This window comes from Octopus bimaculoides, chromosome 14, assembly GCF_001194135.2.
Source record: "Octopus bimaculoides isolate UCB-OBI-ISO-001 chromosome 14, ASM119413v2, whole genome shotgun sequence".
Taxonomy (NCBI): Eukaryota; Metazoa; Mollusca; class Cephalopoda; order Octopoda; family Octopodidae; genus Octopus; species Octopus bimaculoides.
The window spans coordinates 2,690,493-2,705,199 of NC_068994.1; the positions used below are offsets into that span (position 1 = coordinate 2,690,493).

The following is a 14,707-nucleotide window of genomic DNA, read 5'->3' on the forward strand; positions in this document are numbered from 1 at the left end:
ATAGAGAGAGAGAGAGAGAGAGAGAGAGAGACAGATAGATAGTTATAGATATATATACACATACATATGTATGTGTGTATGTATGTAAGTATTTCTCTCTCTCTCTCTCCCTATCTATCTATCTAACTATACACACACACACACACACACATATATATATATATATATACACACACACACATATATATGCATACTCAACAACATCTTTTTGGTGTAATATCTACAAAGATATGTTTATGTGTGTGTATCTGTAAGAAAAGTAAAGAATACATCTTCTCTAGAGAAGTTGCTATCTGCTTTCTTGCTGTAATGACATTGGAAGTGACTTATATAAAAAGAAATAAGTATTGTGTGATATTTTCATTAGAAATATTCCAACACACTGCAAAATAAAATGAAATAAATAAATGACAAAATAGAAATCTAAGAGAAAATAATGAAATACTTTATCATTTCTTGACAGGTATTCTCAGAGATGTGAAATAAAACCAAAAAGAAAGATATTTCCAAGAACTAAAACCATTACTTTTTCTTTCTATTGACATTTATATAAATTTCTTTTTTCAAAATCCTCATAAGAGTTTTTATTTATTTATTCGCATTTCTTTTTACTTCAGCTTTCAGAAACTTTCAATGAATGCAATTTCTTTTACAAATGTGTTGAATCCAAAAGATAAAAAAAGATGCGATGAATTTCTCTACTAAAACTGTTCGGAAAACTACTAAGATTTTCATTTCCATGAGATATGTTTTTTTGTAAGCATTGGAGGCATTTTCTACAGAACTCTTCCCTGTGTAGATAAACATGGTTTGTTTTATGAACACAATCAATTTAGAATTCGGAAGCAAAATAATAAGAACACTAGAGAAAACAAAGAAAGGAATAGAAACAAACTAGCAAAGAACGGTTTTGAGATGATTTTTCTCACTGCAATTGATTTTCATCTGGTGGTTGTTGTTTTTAGATTACTTTTTCCTGTGGCATACGTTCCATGATAACATTTGAGAGATTTTTATCATTTTGCTATTCCATATTCATCATTAATTTTTTTCGGCAGACATGATAGCAGGATATTTTATGACTCATCCGCTCCTATGAGCACAGTCTTTTCTTTAATTGCTACTAGCAGGCAGAAAACAGCATAACCAGAACTATTCCTTTTTACCTCAGTCCTTTGTTTTATAAGTGTCTGAGTATATATCTGTATGCATGGTCATAGTGAGATAAACTGAGAAGAAATAGCAAAATAATAGAAATGGCAGATTAAATGTTATGTATATTTCAAATATATATTATCATAGTTTTATAGCTGTATAAAGAATGTTTCACATGTATATTCATTCTTCCATTTATCATAATTACCAAATACGTGAGATTGAAAGGTCAAGACAGTGACACCACCCACTTGCAATGTTCTCTTCATTTTCTCTTAGTAAAAAAGAAAAAGTTAAAATTGCACTACCTACCCATGAGGCCTAACTGCAGTTAAAGGAGGACTTAGTGGAAAGTTAACGAATCATTATCAGGATTGTGTACAAGCCATTCCAAAGATATAGCCTATAGTGATACCATAGATAAACTGAAAGCATATTCCATCAAGGTTCAGTCATATAAGAAATAAGAGTTAAGAGGTGAATTTTCTAAAATGAGAAAGGCTGGATAAGTTTATATTACTGATATATGTTTAATGGGAATAAACAGAATTCCTCACTGCAAAAATTTACCAAACCAAGCTAATATAATGAAACTGTGATCTTTCTTATTGAATTTTGGTATGCATTAATATTTACAGGACATGCTTCAACATATGCTGAATTCTGAACAGCTTTGTTGTAAATATATGATTGTTGCTGCATTTGTGCATGAATGTACATATATGCATATAAGTAGTTTGGCAATCTCCATATGAAAACATTGATAAATAAGCACATAACTCCCTAAAGGTAGACTGGGAAATTTTCGGAATGCTCTCATTGCTCACAGAAAGAAAAGAAGCTGTTCAATCTTTCAGAATGGTGTATATAATCATGAATACCTTTACTAAAAGACTTTATCATGTCTTTACTGTTATAATTATATTTCTGTTCTCCAGCTGATTTCCCATATTCTTAGGTATGTTCTAATATGTGAGTCTGTGAATTTTACTGTCAGAAAGAGGAAATAACTTTGAATGTACTAGCTGGTAAGTTTAATTCCATTTGAATTTAATATATTATTTCCAAATTAATGACCAACGTTAGGCTAGAGTCTAGACAGAAAGCATTAAAAGAAGTTTATAAAGCAAATCTGTCATTCTACAGAGATGAAAAGTGCAAAAGGGAAGAATGATTGTTAAATGAATGATGGATTACACTCAACAATACTGCTAACTTGTTCTGTAAAGGAATCACAGAATAGCAAATTGATTAGAGAAACATATTAAAAATTCTTTATCTTCTATTGTGAAGATGAGAAATTCTCATTAAACATTTTGAGCAACCAACGATGGTATAGTTTTGAAAGAAATCAAGCAACCAAGTTGATATCTAATATTTTGTATTTAATAAGGAATAAAATAGTTTTGAATCTTCTTGTAGTGTCCTAATAAAATCTGAAGAGAACAGTACTCAACTCTTCTTGGGTAAGCAACAAGAAAACAAACAAATTATCAAAGTGGACTTGTTTATAACCCAGAGTTTGTAGAGCTACAAGGGACCCATAAGGACAGTGAGCTAAGATTATTGATGAGAGTAATTTAATATGGTCATTTTTAGTAATGACACTGACAGAATTATATCAGTAAGTTCATTGAGTAAAAGATGGAATTTGTTCTAGAAAGCATGAAAAAATTTTGTCTTGTTTATCCGAAGAAATTTGTTAGAATTTATCTTTAAGCTCAGTTAGGTTTAGTTGATTTCTCATACTATTACAAAAGTAATATACATTCATTTGTGGACCCATGCATTGGCAATAAAAGCATAGATGGGGTCAATATATTACTATAAAAGTTATGTAGGGAGCTGTAGTGAGTCAAATTGAATCATTAATATTAATGATAATTTCTGTCTTCTTTAATAAGAATTACCATTAATACTAAGGCTTTTTTCATTTCAATACAGGTGTTATTTTTAATTAAACTTTTTTTTTATTTTTTAGTTGTTTTTGTCAACTACTTTATGTTCTTCATACAGAAGACATTCCTGGAATGTCATGATTACCATAATAGCTTATTTGAAATAACTTATTAACTGCTTTTCATAAGTTTTCCTATACAAATACTAACAATTTTAACTGCTAATCAGACAAACGGCTACTAAATTAGTTATTCATTAAGTCTTAGACACACTTGGATTACATCCCAAATAAATTTTGGTGTGAAAAATCAAATGAATAATGTCATGTATAGTGATATTTGCAAGAAGGAAATTGAAAATTTTTCAATAAATAAATTTGAGATTTGTAACAAATATGGAGTGAACTGTAATTTTGTTGGCTCTAAAAGGACAATAAAGCACCTTCATATCTATCATGGGAAAGAATGCATAAGGTATAATCAAAGAAAATTTGAGGTAAAAGAGAGATAAAGGTGGTAGGTACAATTATCAAGTATAGAGAATGCAAAGAGAATGGTAAAATCATTAGTTTCAGATGTATAGGGCCTTAAGAGAGTTGTATTTGAATTGTATAGATGGAGTTGGAGATGAAATGCACAAATTAGAAGAGATTCATTTAGCCCTGGCCTAGAAGGCATGGCAGCTGTTAGGAAGTGTTGAGTGCAGAGCTGAAGTGCGGCAGATGAAAGATATTTTAAATTCAGTGCTATTGAGTTTGGCACAGTAATGAGCTTAACCGCAGGCTGTACAATTATTAGATGTTAGAGAGTTTCTCCAAACTTTAAGAAAATGATTTTTCTGAAAGCCAGCATTCATACATTTGGATATAAACTATTTAGAAGAGAAAGGTAACATGGAAGTGATTCAGTAGGAAACATACAGTGACATTTACTGCTATTCAACGTTTATGATTATAGTGGCAGTGAGCAATAAGTAAAATGTTACAGTCACAAATCCATACATAATCATATGAATATTACATCATATATATTCAAAGGTATGTATGTGGATGTAGAATATGACTAGGATGTTGTTGATGTGAATATATATATATATATATATATATATATATAAATATATATAATGTATGTCTGTATAAGACGTATAGACACACACACACACATATATACATACAAATACATATGCAAACATATATATATCCATACACAAATATGTATGTTTACACACACACACACACACATACATACATGCATACATTCACATGTACATATATACATAAAAATATGTATCCATCCATTCATTCATATATACATACATACATACATAGACGCATGCATGCATACATCATCTTCGTTTCAACATTCACTTTGCTTGCATGAGTTAGGTAGAATTCATTGAGGTAGACTTTTCTCTGGCCAGATACTCTTCCTCTGTCTATTTGTCTGTCTGTCTGTCTGTCTCTCTCTCTCTCTCTCTCTCTCTCTCTCTCTCTCTCTCTCTCTGTATATATATATATATATATATATATATATATATATATATATATATATATTTTTTTTTTTATTTATTTATATGCTTGGGTGGGTTGTATACACACACACACACACAGAGTATCAACCAGATTGTCAGATGCTGTTATACACCACTGGTTGCAATGTGCTTCCTTGCATTGTTGTAGCTTTCAAATGATACTATCTTGCTAGCTAGACAGGCAAATTGGCATTCCTCCAAATCAGAAGGCTAGTCCATCACAGGGTAACCCACTTATGGCTGAGTGGACTGGAGCAATGTGAAATGAAGTGTTTGTCACCACTATATGTACAGTTTGTCACCACTATATTTACCTCTCTTTCAGGCCCTCTTTCAACCAACTCATGCATTCATGTTAAATGCAAGGTAGCCATGAATCCCTTCCTTAACAATAAACTTAACTCGGGAATTTTACCTGTCCTAGATAGAGATTACTGGTCTTCCCACCATACTTAAATCTCTCAACACCTAGCATAAAGTGACTGTTCCATCTCATATTCTACCTCTTGGTCAAGGCGTTTTAGTCACATGAGTTACAAATCAACATGACTAATGCTAGTGCCATGGAAAAAGCATTTGCATTTCATTGTGTAATGTGATCAATGTTAGGAATACCCAATGTATGGACATGCTAGCCTATCACCCAGGATATCCCAGAAACAGCCATAAAGCTTCAAATTCTCCTTACCCTAATTAAATATTCTAAATGACTTGAGATGCCTGTCCTGCCTTGTTTTTTGTTTTCCTTTTTGCTCTAATATAATATATATATATATATATATATATATATATATATATCTTGCTCAGGACATTGACATCCTGGAAACTGTTCAGAGATGTGCAACCAAGCAATTGCCTTCCATCAGGAATCTACCATACTTTGAAGGCCTTGCTTCCCTGGGCATAGATACATTGAAGCTCTGATGTCTGGCAACTGACTTGGTAAACACCCACAAAATTATAAACTATAGTGTCAACAACCACTTTGAGCACCTTTTTGAGCTCCATGTGTCTAACACACATGGGCATGTCTACAAAGTCAGAAAACAGCACAGCTCCCATGACTTTTGGAAACATTTTTTCACACTCAGAATTGCTGAAGCATGGTACAAACTACCTGCATCAGTTGTTAGTTGTCAAGGCATTGCATCTTTTAAAACCTCCATGCTTCCTGAAAATCACCAACACTATACTTGTTATCCCCCTCCACACGCATGCACACATGTATATCATGACTCATACACTGTTCTCTTTCCTAACATTTATACATAATTCTATGAACTGTACATGCACCTTTGATGAGTTGTAGTGCACCTGAGCACTATACACAAGAATTTCACTTTTATTATTATTATTATTTAAAAGACATAATATGAATTATAAAGACATAAGAACAAAGAAGACTGCTAGCTTGAAACCCTTACACCTTCATGAGAACCTATGCATAGATATTTGACATATTCCCTCAAATCATACCCTACTTTCTTAATATGGTCTCAGATATATAAATACTAGCTTGTTTATGGTTAGAATGCCTTTGATTATAGATGGTGTGCTCAATTAGGCCTGATCTGGAGCTAAACAACAACTACAAGGTTTCTTAGATTCTTTCTGTCAAAATATGTATGAAAGTCCTGCTGGATTACTGCAGTCAGAAATTTTCCTCACTGAATAATTAGCTCTACTAATTTTGTAGGAGAGGGAGAAGAAAGTTCTTAGCTAGGTGAGTCTGGAAACTGATTTCAATTGTCAGTGGGACATTTACCATCACTTATATTGCTAATTCACTGGAGAGGCATAAACATATCAAATCTGTCCTTTTCCCAAATACAATAGATTCAAATATTCACTGGTGAATATCACCGAATATAACAAAATCAAGTACTTGAATCTATGAATGTGAATTAGTAAAAGCCCCATAATTAACCACTCAGATATTTTCAAAAACATATTATGTCAATGCTGTTATAAGTGGGTGCAGTGGTATGAGCTGCAGAATTTTCCTGAATTATAATATTTTATGGCATTTACTAGTGAACGTAGTTGATATATTGTGGCTAAAGAGGAATGAATATAATTCACTGTATGTTAATTCGCTATGTTAATTTTGTGAAGATGAGAGACAATGAGCCCATAAAGGATGTTTTTGATGAATAATTATGGAATAGGAATATTTGTTACACACTGAGTAAAGAAATGTAGAAATCTCAATGATGGCAGCAGAGATTATTTAAGATATGGTGGGGGTGATTTAATACAGGTAAAGTATAGTTGTGAGATAATTATTGCAATGATCGATAGCGGTAGCATATATTAAAATATCTATAGTTATATGCTATACATGAATATATTGTTCATTTATGCACATGGCAGAATATATATATATGCATCAGCTTGATTGTGTCAATGAACAGTTATGACAATATTCTTGTAATTAGCTGATTTTATTTAGTGTCTCTTAAATAGTATTTTGATATGAAATAGTGTAGTCAGATGGAACTTTGAAAAGGGAAAGTACAACTATTCACAAGCAGTCCTCATTAACCGGTACTTAACTTTAACATTTAGTGATTTATTTGTATATAGAATATAAAACAGAAATATTTTATATATATAAGAAGATATATGCAGAAAATTTTAAGATTTGATATGAAATACTGGATAGAGTTAGAGTCAGCTTTTAATGTCAATTATGAACAAAAGTACTGTTCATGTGTCTATGTGTCTGTCTATGTATGTGTGTATATATGTATGTATGTATGCATGCATGTATGTATGCATGCATGTGTGTATGCATGCATGCATACATTATGTATTAATGTGTGAGTAAAAAAAGGTGATGAAGAAGATAATAGATAGGAAACCATTCACTAAATTATTTATCCATTTAGAAATATTGTGTTAGCATAAGTCAATTAGCAATTTGCAGTTGAAAGTAAGAGCTTTGTTTTGCATTTACTTTCTGTTCAATTCATCCTTATAAAAGTTACATTCAGAAACCTAGATGGAGTTGTGTAAAATATACAAATAAGAATGCCTTTTGAGATTCAAGGGCAGCAATTTCATATTTTCCTATGCTGTATCACCAATATCTAAATGTATATCAATACTTATATTAATTATATATAACCTTATGCAAAAATATGTAAATATTCATTTGTTAATGATATAAAGCTAAAGAAATTCATGCTTTTATATAGATCCATGTGAATATGTGTAAACAGTCAATCATTTTAGTTGCTTTCAACAGTTTTCTCTCCTCTGGTCAGATTGTAAATATAACAAATGGATCAAAGGGAATCTGTACTGGGTGATTCATGTCTGTGTAAATAGATTTGTAGATGCAGAAACAGTCACATTTAAATATGAATAGATAAATTGATCTCAGCTGATCTAATTTAGTTACTGCTTTCTTTACACTGAAGTTTATCACCTTCCAACATCACAGAGGCATTCACAAGAGAAACAGTTTAGAGAAATTACACTTCTATAAGTTCATTCGGATTCTATTCTTAACTACAAGGATTTTTCCCCTCAGTTTTAGAAGCGAGAAGATGAATATGTTTCTAAATGAAAATTTTAGCACATTAATGATATTCAGAATTGTAACATTGATGCACAACAGAACCTTATAGCAAATCTTAGTTGAAGGTAAGTGGACGGTTTCTAAAATGCTAGACACTGGTTTGAATGTCCTTTGCAGCATCCCTTTTGTTCACTCACATACACACATACATGTAAGTATTCATGCATATACATGTGTGTGTGTGTGTGTGTGTGAATAAATGAAGGGAAAAAATATAAAGCTAGATTTAAAAGGAAATAGCTGAGAACAAATTTGTAGTTTTTTAACAAGTTACGATGAGTTATAATGGTGGTTATGAGTTTTATATGAATGGTAACTACGTAAAGAAAACAAATATACAGTTCTTGTGTCACACACACTAGTTCAGAAGGAAATATCGTTACTATGACAATGGTTGAAAAGCTAAATTTAATGTTTATTTTTTATACTAAAAGATTTTATGTGACATTTTTGGTCAGTGGATTTGCAAGACAAATAGAGCATTGAGCTAAATACCTAATTGCATTAATGTCAGTAATACATTAAAGTTCCCCCAATCAGTGACATTATTGCCTTTTGTAAATTAACCTTGTGCCTAGTCAAAGAAATTACTCAGCAACAACATTAGCTATGATATGATCTGGAATTTATAGACATGAGCTTCACAGGTTAAAGCAAGAGTCAGTGAGAAAAGAAAAAAAAATCACAAAGCCACAAAAGTAATTGTTATCAGCTTATTTGCATATAAATTGATTTGTTAACTTCTTTTGTAATTTGAATAGTAAATATCAATGTTATCTTGTAGGAATCTAAATCTTGGGATTATCTGACAACAGGACTATCTCACTTCAATTACTTTCAATGATTTAGCTAATTCACTTGTTTCCACACAAACTGGTAAAACCTTTTCATATGTGTGTTTGATTGTGTGTTTCCTATTTTCTCACATATATACACAAATAAAACTAAGTTTCTGCCATTCTAGCATTCTTTTTAAGTCTCTCAGATTTTATTTGTACAATACATCGATTGTCTTCTATTGGGTAGAAGGTTAAGATTTTGCTGGGAGGAAAACCAACCCCAGTGGGATTTGAACTCAAAGCAAGTTACAAATCATAAACTCTAGTCTTTACTGTCTGCCCTGTCTCTAGTGCTCTTTCATTTTACCATCTCACCTAGGATTTTGGTTTTGAAACTTCAATATCTAGAACTTAGACTCAAAAGAATACTTTAATTCTGTCTCATATTAAACGATGTGAGGTTGATACAAAAAGTAATGAACTGAAAATCAATCTCACAAATAAATATTCTGAGTCATAGCCCCAGATAAATATTTTACTACTAGTATGAGTGAAAATATCATCATCATCCTCATCATCACTTTTTTTTTAGACCTGTTTTCTATACTGACATGAGTTTGGTATGGAGGAGCAGTTCAAATTGAGTATCTTCCTCTCAGTTATGAGTGTCATGACACTGTGAGTGGAAGAGATGAGAAAAAGAGAGAGAGTATAGAAGAGAAGAGAAAAAGAGAGAGAGTATAGAAGAGAAGAGATAGTGAGGAGATGTGAGGGTATAGAAAGAGAAAAGAAAGATGCACAATAATGCATGCATTGTCCCACTGTTTCAACAAGTATTTCACCAAGCTCGTGCAGGAGGTCAGGTCTCCTGTAGTACTATGCATTGCCAACTAATGTAGTCCTCAGTCAACTCTTTCATCCGATGTAATATCTTGTGATAATTTTTCCTCATCTTACCACAAGTCTCCACCCCCCCCTTTCTCTCTCTCTCCCTCAGTTACCATTTACATTAAGCACTCAGCACTTGCTTATGTAGCTGCCATCTGCCTTCTATTGTAGTTTCCTGTCTGACATGAGTTGCATGTTACATCTGATTCCTCTTCTACCCAGTTTGTCTCCCAGTTCATTTGTCCTTCCTTGATCATGACCACTAGTATGGCACATCCAGTGAAGCATGTTCATTTCATTTCTTTCTAGTCTTTGCAGGTTCTCTGCTTTTAAGGCCCATATCTCAAAATTGTGCAGCAGCACACTTTGAACATAAGCCTCATACAATCTGCCATTGATCTTGAGGGGTAAGCTCTTTGTTGTTGGCAAAGGTAACAGCTCCCTAAACGTTTCCATCCCATTCTTATTTTAGCTGTCACCTTCAGAACATTCATCAAACCCACTTTTAATTTTTGGTCAGCTAAATAGCAAAAGCTATCAACTATTTCCAGAGAGTTGCCCAGGTATATGAGAAAATCAAAAATCCTGAACACTCTGAGTAATTATTGCTTCGGTGAAACTGATACATGTGAAACCTACTTATAAACATGTTTGTGATCCCACTACATCTCCTGTGTGTACCTTGCTTACAATGGACACATTATGGAATTTCTCAGGATGCATTTTCTGCTGATAGGACTTGACTGTTTCCATGATCATATAAGGAGCCTGATTTCCTTACTATTTAGTAAAACTTTTGTTTCTTCTAAGTTTACTGTAAGGCCAATCAATTCCAGTCTTTGCTTCCATATCTTGAATTTCAATAACAAATTTTCTATAGATTCTGCTGTATGCTTACAGCAGAATCTAGAGAAAGTTTGTAATTGAAATTGATCGCTATGGATAGGAAAATTCTTACGATACAACCAACAAAGATTGCAAACCATCTGAACAAACATCTCAAAAGTAGGGGAAAAGTCCTGCTGAAAAAAAATGCTGTTGGAGATTGACAAAAATCTGTATCAATCCCATGAAAAAGAGAGAGTATACAAAGAGGTCTGGGTTATAGAAAATATTAAGTCAAACCCTAAAACTTTCTTCAAATTTACCAAAGCAATAGCCTCAGTACACAAGATAGGGCCCCTCCAAAAGGATGACTCCCTCACAGGAACCCCAAAAGAAATTCTGAACAAACAGTTCAAAAGTATGTCCACTACCCCTTTGGGACACAGGAAACTGAACTAACCAGCAGATTTTGGCTGTTGGTTGATGAGGAATTAGCTACAAATTTTGTTTGTTATGTTTTTGTTAAATTTTCTGTTTGTTGTGTTTTTGTTAAATTTCTGAAGAGAGAGAGAGAGAGAGAGAGAGAGAAAGAGAGAGAGAGAGAGAGAGAGTGTGTGTGTGTGTGTGTGTGTGTGTGTGTGTGTGTGTGTGTGTGTGTGTGTGGAGAGTTGAGATTGAATACATATATGTCTCATTAACTATATATTCCTACTTCAAATGAGTGTGCATGATATGTGTGTGTTTGTGTAAGTATGTATGTGTGTAGTTTGAGGATTGAGTGGAAAAAAAAGGCATCGTGCAGAAAAGTTAGTACTGCTAGTATAAAAATAATTGAATATGTGATGGCCGGAGTGTTCTGAAAATGCATACATTCATTGCTAGTACCAATATTGATGTCTAATAGAGGTATCTGTGCTAGATGAGAATCTGAACACATTTCCTTCTACTCCCTTCACCATCATGCATACACTAATTTTTTTTATCATCCCTGCATAGTTGATGATATCTGCTATAAAGATGTGTACATTAATCTGTCTGCTTAGCTCTGACAACTGGATTTTCAAATATGATATAAAAAAGAAAGGAAAAGAAAAAAGAAAGAGAGAGAGAGAGAGATCTTCTAATATGGCTAGTTCTGGGAACAAACCATCTGGGAAGTTAATGGTGTTCACTGCTGGTCCTCTGAAAATGATTGAAAACTTCAATTATCTAGGTGCCATGGCCAATGTATTGGGCGGAGTTTAGCAAAGTAAAGTGGTTTGAATACAGAGTTGATGAAAGAAATTTAGGAAACTTTATTACTCGGAAGACAGATTGCATTAGGAATTTTATATTATACCCTTATGGAACATAAGCAATAAAAGAAGCTGATCTATAACTATGATGAAAGGACATGCAAATATTGTGATGGTGTTTTAACATAAATCTGTATGATAATATATAGGTAATCTAAAATAACATTCTGCTGTTGTAAATATAAAGAACTTGTTAGAAGAAAGAAGAAGAATATATATGTTAGATGAATGAACGATGGGAAGTGGATGAGTAAATGAAGTATGAAAGTTATGGCCAAGCTAAATGTAGAAACAAGAAATGCATAGAATGAGGCCAAGCTGAACCAATTTATGTTAGAATATAAAAGAAACTTGATATTATTTCTGAAATAAATATCATGGAATTTTCTTTATGAGACAGGAATAATTTTGTTGGAGTCTCACCACCTAAGGCTTCAGTTGGTGTTTGACAGTAGAAAACATTTCAATAGTAGACTAATATTGCATTAGAGAGTAGAAGTTATTTCATGAATTGTACATAAGGTTTACTATCAATATTATCAACTCTGAATCATATAATTTATGAAAAAAGGATTTCCTCAATAGTGTAACATATTACCATTTACAGTCTTATGTATTTATGCGCATACACTCTCAGTTTAGTATATACCTGAAGTTGTAAGCCATGGGTAAAGTTCCTTTTTGATTTAAGTATAAGTCTTTCCTTTCTTTGTTTCCCACTTTACCAATTTCTAATTTTAGCTGGTCGAAATAAATAAAATGAAGATACATGATCTGAAATAATGATATGCAGAAAATTTGATCAACAAACACATTTTTTATTAATATCTTATAATTTCAAAATCATATAAGTGGATGCATGGGATTCCTCTCAACATATGGCTATGATGTTCTCCCACTACTTCTGCTCATGATCAGAGATGCACATATTGTCAGCCACTAAGGGATATCCTCAACTGGTTAAGGTCAAACAACTGACAAGCAAATCTGTGGTACTGAGCAGAATATTTGCAGTAGCCATCTTTTACACCAAGACAAAACTATTATTATTATTATTATTATTATTATTATTATTATGGCGGTGATATGGCAGAATCATTAGAATGCCAGGCAAAATGCTTACAGGTATTTCGTCTGTCACTACATTCTGAGTTCAAATTCCTCCAAGGTCGACTTTACCTTTTATGCTTTCAGGGTCAATAAATTAAGAGCCAGTCAAACACTGGGGTAGATGTAATCAACTAATTCCCTCCCCTCAAATTTGAGGCCTTGTGCCTCCAGAAGAAAGGATTATCATTATTATTATTGTCATTTTCTCTTTATCACAGGTTTTGTTGGAGCTTCTGGAGTCCTGCTTGCATAGCAAGCTTGCCACCTGCAGTCTACAATACCATGCTATTCTTTCTTTTCAGCTATCTGATACTTTCCTAATTATTCTGGTCGTGCCAAGGAGGCAAACACTTTTTGTAACAGTTCTACTAGGCACTCTATTCTGATATCCTTTCTATTCCTCTTGATGCCTTCTGATACTGCTCCCAAGAACCCAACAATAATTGATACTATCTTCATCTTCTTCATTATTATTATTGTTATTGTAAATGTAAATAATAGATCATAGACTTTATAACACCTCTTTACATCAAATTATCAAAGTTGAGTAACAGGAAATCAAATCATTTATTCATTGAGGGACCATTTAATAAAAAAAGTTTGTTTTAAATAGTAAATCTGCCTTCTAGTATATTGCAAGAAGCATATATGCACTGTTCAAACATATATACACCTGCAGAAGTATATATTCAAGATAAGAGACATGTGATAATGTATACCTAAACACTTCTTACTGAATGTATAAAGCAATTTGAAAATATATTTAGAAGTTGAATATGTGTAAGAGTTACATAAACAGCTTGTATATGTATATCTTCCCACTAAGTTGTGTTTAGAATAAAGTTGCCAGATTCAGCAATTTTATGTTCTGTTAAATCTTTTATTCCCACCCATACCAGCATGGAAGGAGGACATTAAACGATGATGGTTATGATGATGCATGAAAGTGAACTGAAAGATAAATCATTTTGCAATATCTATAACTTAACACAAGATCATCCTGCTTTTTTAATCCTACTTCTTACAGAATTATGGTATTACCATCATACTGCTTTGATTTTTCTAACTTTTAATAAGGAAGTTTGGATTCAATGTTTTAAAGCCAAGAAAAATAGAATTTTTTGTTTTTCATGTTTTCATAACCATCTTGCTTTTGAGAGATGCTTTTGAGAGATGACTAGGGCATTTTCTATTCTAGCATAATAAACAAATATTCATGATTTGCCATTGTCATACATTCAATCTCAATTAACCTATCTTGGCAGAAATGCAACTTTGCTTTTGGAAAATCCATATCCAAAAACTATTCTCCTTTTTCACTGCTTGGAATTATTTCAAATCTCAGAATTTTCTGATTATTTGTAGTTGACTTATTGGAAAACTGCTGATATTCTCTACAGAACACCTAGAAAAGTATTGTATCATACTTTCTGGTATCTTCAATATAACTTCAACAACTATCATTTAAAATACTCTGGACTTTTTCTCAGAACCCAAGAGTATATATATTTAAAGAATAAAATGACTTTAGTTTATTCTGGAATGAGTGCTCTTATTCTTTTTAAGATAAATTTCTTGCCACATATGTGAAATATACATGTTACTTTCTCTATTCAAAAGGTATATATATATATATATAT

General features: G+C 32.4%; 1 protein-coding gene across 6 annotated transcripts in view; it reads left to right on the top strand.

Annotated features, from left to right (window-relative positions):
• LOC106867369 (protocadherin gamma-A10) overlaps window positions 1–14,707 on the top strand; it is a 63,869-nt gene that overhangs the window by 17,190 nt on the left and 31,972 nt on the right. The window contains exon 1 of one of the 6 annotated variants that reach the window (XM_052972919.1): window positions 8,214–8,235. The exons of the other annotated variants lie outside the window; for them this stretch is intronic. The gene's annotated coding sequence lies outside the window, so the exon portion shown is untranslated. Of the gene's footprint in view, window positions 1–8,213; window positions 8,236–14,707 lie in introns of those variants that run through there. 6 annotated transcript variants of the gene reach the window in all.